Genomic DNA, 4,351 nt, shown 5'->3' with positions numbered 1-4,351 from the left:
GTCAAGACGGCTGCCGATCCATTTCAGTGCTTCCTTCTCATGTCATTTAGTGGAGGCATCTCTCACTCGTACTTTGTTTAATGGTGCAATTGTCAAATCATATAACACCCAAGTTAAGACAAGACACCAATTCATATTTTAGCCTTTATTGAATTCATTGGAAAAACATTTTTGCACAATTGTTCTTGATGGCTCCGGATGACCGAGTTCCAGGTCCCAGCAGCAGCACCAAGGTGTTGGACAATTCCGTTCTGGAGGACAGAAAGGGCAAATTAATCATCACAACAACCAAAAAAAAAAAAAAAAAAAAAAAAGCATACTGCAAATTATGCTGCAGTCATCCAACCTCAGAAATAATGGAACGGTATGGGTTATAATCATAGAATTCATTTGGCAGAATCTTTTCATCACAGGAAGGGTGGCAGTAATTAGGCTAACTTTGAGACGCTACTTGGTATTGACAGGGTGACTCACCAAGTCAGGCGTCTCCAGGCGTCCACCGCGTCAATCTGGAGAGGAGGGGGAACAGATACGCTTATTATAAGAAAGTAGCGGGCATGTTGAATTTCAGTCATTGAAATGCTCAGTAACAAACGTTGTCCACATTATAATTCAGGTCAGACATTTGTTCAGACATCACAGCAACTGTGGCAATGAGTTAACATTGTTTAAAAGTTCAACCTACCTCAGATCACCACTGTGGCGGTTCACACGCACACGTGCCCAGGTCTTCAGATGAAACCTGAAATGGACACCAGATGAGTTTATTATGAACACTAACCTACTGACTGTGTATCAGCACTGACCAGGTCAGCTAGAGCTAATATATCCATGACTCCACATTTTTAGTGTCAGTATAATTATGTCATCATATTGGTCAGTGTATGGGTGATCCAACACACAAATTGGTGCAACTCAGACCCAGATGAGAGATTTTTCACAAACTCCACCAGCCAGATTCAATCTTTAATTGGCACTTTAGAAACTAAACCCACTCATCTGTCTCTGAGGCACAATAAGGTTTGCTTCCTTTAAACTCACCTCACTTGTGTGGCATCTCGAATTAGAGAGTCTCGAACAGCCAGTTCACCCTGTAAAGTTTAAGGGTCAGTTTAAAGCAATCACAGAAAAATAAACTCTGCATTAAAACAACTCAGATCAGAATGATTTACTTCCTCAACTGGATCAGCGACCTGATTCACAAATCATCACATCTGAAAAGCGACAATAGAAGCGTTCCTCAGCGCTATGACACCTACCTACAGAGTGAGGTTGCGAAGTTGTGAGCTCCACGGCGGTGCTTCTCTCATCTGAAAGAAACAAGACTCCATTTACTACAGGGCTTCATAAAGACCATGGATTAGAGGTGTGTTGGTTGATACATCAGCTAGGAGCGAAAGACATAGCATATTCTTCACAGAGTATCTGCTGAACTATGCGATCATCATTGCATCAGAAGCTAGAAAACATGTTGCCCTTGAGCTTCAACTCACCTCCTCTTGTCCATCACGTCACCACACGCCTCATTTCTAAGAGGAAAAATACAAGGATCGTTAAAATCCCATCTAGAAGAGCAAGGAGTCCTGGGTTTCTAAAGCTGACACATCAGCTAGGAGCGAAAGACGTAGCATATTCTTCATCATTATCTGCTGAACTATGCGATCATCATTGCATCAGAGGTTTTATCACTTAAAAATCAAATGTGGAATTCAACTCACGTGAGTGTATGTGACCGGGGGAAGCTTGTGGGACACTTCAACAAGGATGCATGAGGAAATTCTGCAATAGACAGACCACCAATCAATAAAATCCCACACTCAAAAATACACATACTCCTTTTATACACTGCATCAGTAAAAAGGCATCTTTCATTCTTATTCAGAGAGATTCCCATTGTTTTTTTTAAACAAGTTCATCATTAACAGCACAGCTTAGGTTTTTGTAATATGGGCTCATCCATTACCTGCTTCCTACTTCAGCTGAGTCATGTTGGTGTTGAACTGAAGAAATAAAGGAGAAAATATTAGAAATGCAAGTAGGAAACGAATTAACAATGTTTCTCCATGTTCCTCAGACACTGCATCAGTGAAAAGGCATCTTTCATTCTTATTCAGAGAGATTCCCATTGTTTTATGAACAAGTTCATCATTCACAGCACAACTCAGAGGCTTTTTGTAAAATGGGCTCATCCATTACCTGCATCCTGCTTTGGCGGCGTCATGATGGTCGTGTTGAGCTGCATAAAAATAAATAAAAATTTCATAAATCTGAGCAGGAAACTCATTTTTTTAAAGAAGGCCACTCCATGTTCCTCAGACACGAGAAAGGTGGGTTGTGTCGTCGTCATCCAGCAGATCAAGAGTAGCAAACAAGTCGTCATCATAGGGACGGTCTACATAGTTGATAGACTGATGCTTTTCTGGGAGGGTAGTCGTGAAGTAGTCTTAGTTTTGTTTGAACAAAAAAAAAAAACAAACAAATGGGACTACAGTGCGCTCATACAAACTTCCTACAAGAAAACCATAAATAGAAACGGCTAACTGGATTTAGATTACGTACCACCCTCCATAAAATCATCTATCAACTGCCATTAAAAGTAGAGACTCTCACCTTTACACGCCATCAGCTACCTCGTGTCTTTCGACTCTCTGGACACCTGCACAAACGATACAACATTTAAAAAGGTGGCATGAAGGGTCTGTCTTAAAGTCAAGACAATCAAAGTTGGCTGTACAAGTCTCAGCATGGATTTGCTCAGAAATCACTTCTGTCCACTACTCTTATTACATAATTCATCACAGACTTATTGAAAATTAAAAATGTAAAGGAAGGCTGAATTACCTGCATAAAACCCGCAGGCTTCGATGACTTGACGTGTCGGTCATTGCGAACCTAGAAGATGCAGACACGCGGTTATCAGCAAATGTGCGACTCAGTCCTATTAGCTTCGGCTAATGCTAGCTTGACTATCTCAAGTGTCTGTCCCATGCCGTCAGAAAAGTTGGCGTTTCCTCACTTTTTCTCAGATGTCCCTACCAACTCTTACTTCATCATAGTCATGGGACAGTTGCGTATTGTTCCAGTGCAATTTAACACTAAGCACGCAGGCTAACTAGCGCCTCAGCACGCGCAGAGGTTGCACGTGGTACAGGCCTGCTGCGTAGTCACACAATTTAACTGGGGAAAAAAACCAGCAAAATTCTAACAGTTGGAAAATTCAAACATCCTGAAAATACCAACATTTTGTTCTATAACTTGTTAAATATCTGTGACAAACAAACTAAAAGTACTATAACTAGTTGGCCTGGTCGACGTCTTACTCACCTTTCCTTTTGCAGAGAATGAGACCAGGCAGCGGGTGCGGCACGTATTTATACGATAGGCCGCACAGGCTGATGGGAAATATACAGGGACACTGGCGCCCCTACTGGCCGGTGTTCCGCTCACCTCATGGCTTCTAGGACTTTCCGGGCAGCTCTACCCCACGTGTTCACTTTTGAAGAAGTTTGTGAGTCGTCGACAAAAAAGCTCATGGAAAGACGCAACCTACCCCGTCTTAGAAATGTTTTGCCTTTGTCAAGCAGCATGAAATCAGGAGTATGAAACAACATTCCTGACTGTAAACGCTGCATTCACTTACATAGGGATGTATGAGCAATAGTCGCCAAAACTACCAAATCGCCCCTGAATTGATGTTACTTTATCAAAGTACATATTTGTTTGCTGTCAAACTAAGGTGAATTTTGTGATTGTGTGTGTGTTTGCTCCACAGACACATACCAAGGCTTTCAGATACTACACCGAGGGACAACCTCAACCATAGCCTACCTGAAAAATTACAATGTGTTCTCTCATCATGTCATCTTAAGTAATCATCACAGAATCTTGAAGCAATTAACTGTGAGGTTTAATATGTATGAACAGGAAAAATTGGATACAATCAACATATCAATGAAATTTGAAATAAAAAACAAACAAGTTGATTGCTTCCTCTACGGTGTAAAGTGATAATGAAATGTCTGGAAAGGCCGCAGTTCAATCTGATTTACAAATGTATCATAAATTAAAAGGAACAAAATATTGTGACGTTTCATCTGGATTTCTTTTGAAACATATTTTTTTTTCCTAGAACTGGGACATTAACAACAGACGTACTTAAAGATTACTTGATGATTTTCCTTATAGTTGTAACCCAAACAATACTTGAATAATCATTTAAATTCACAAGATTACCTTTTATGTCGACCAAATACAGAGCACAGACACAATTTTAAACCTTGAACATCATAGGCACAACCATGTCAAGGGACTGTTGAATCAGTTTGCCGCAGCACGGAAAAACATTCTTCGC

The 4,351-nt window shown here is 40.7% G+C and overlaps 1 long non-coding RNA gene and 8 other non-coding genes across 9 annotated transcripts; all 9 read right to left on the bottom strand.

Moving 5' to 3' along the window:
- Positions 1-130: 130 nt before the first annotated feature.
- LOC142886010 (uncharacterized) lies at positions 131-3,344 on the bottom strand. The gene is made up of 11 exons (XR_012926357.1): positions 2,842-3,344; positions 2,611-2,656; positions 2,197-2,236; positions 1,964-2,000; positions 1,719-1,779; positions 1,490-1,529; positions 1,260-1,303; positions 1,042-1,091; positions 686-742; positions 475-509; positions 131-251 (listed from the first exon to the last, which is right to left on the bottom strand). It is a non-coding gene; the product is annotated as an uncharacterized LOC142886010 (long non-coding RNA).
- Positions 344-416, bottom strand: LOC142886068 (small nucleolar RNA SNORD47). The gene has a single exon (XR_012926369.1). It is a non-coding gene; the product is annotated as a small nucleolar RNA SNORD47 (small nucleolar RNA).
- LOC142886072 (small nucleolar RNA SNORD78) lies at positions 581-645 on the bottom strand. Its single transcript, XR_012926373.1, has one exon. It is a non-coding gene; the product is annotated as a small nucleolar RNA SNORD78 (small nucleolar RNA).
- On the bottom strand, positions 1,376-1,456 carry LOC142886070 (small nucleolar RNA snR60/Z15/Z230/Z193/J17). Its single transcript, XR_012926371.1, has one exon. It is a non-coding gene; the product is annotated as a small nucleolar RNA snR60/Z15/Z230/Z193/J17 (small nucleolar RNA).
- On the bottom strand, positions 1,598-1,677 carry LOC142886071 (small nucleolar RNA snR60/Z15/Z230/Z193/J17). Its single transcript, XR_012926372.1, has one exon. It is a non-coding gene; the product is annotated as a small nucleolar RNA snR60/Z15/Z230/Z193/J17 (small nucleolar RNA).
- On the bottom strand, positions 1,844-1,927 carry LOC142886077 (small nucleolar RNA SNORD79). Its single transcript, XR_012926376.1, has one exon. It is a non-coding gene; the product is annotated as a small nucleolar RNA SNORD79 (small nucleolar RNA).
- LOC142886065 (small nucleolar RNA SNORD79) lies at positions 2,076-2,157 on the bottom strand. Its single transcript, XR_012926366.1, has one exon. It is a non-coding gene; the product is annotated as a small nucleolar RNA SNORD79 (small nucleolar RNA).
- Positions 2,736-2,804, bottom strand: LOC142886073 (small nucleolar RNA SNORD75). The gene has a single exon (XR_012926374.1). It is a non-coding gene; the product is annotated as a small nucleolar RNA SNORD75 (small nucleolar RNA).
- Positions 2,982-3,065, bottom strand: LOC142886069 (small nucleolar RNA SNORD74). The gene has a single exon (XR_012926370.1). It is a non-coding gene; the product is annotated as a small nucleolar RNA SNORD74 (small nucleolar RNA).
- Positions 3,345-4,351: the final 1,007 nt, after the last annotated feature.

This window comes from Nelusetta ayraudi, unplaced genomic scaffold (genome assembly GCF_046127955.1).
Source record: "Nelusetta ayraudi isolate G7.1 ecotype Tasmania unplaced genomic scaffold, CSIRO-AGI_Nayr_v1 ptg000013l, whole genome shotgun sequence".
NCBI lineage: Eukaryota > Metazoa > Chordata > Actinopteri > Tetraodontiformes > Monacanthidae > Nelusetta > Nelusetta ayraudi.
This window is presented reverse-complemented; position numbering and strand designations above follow the sequence as displayed.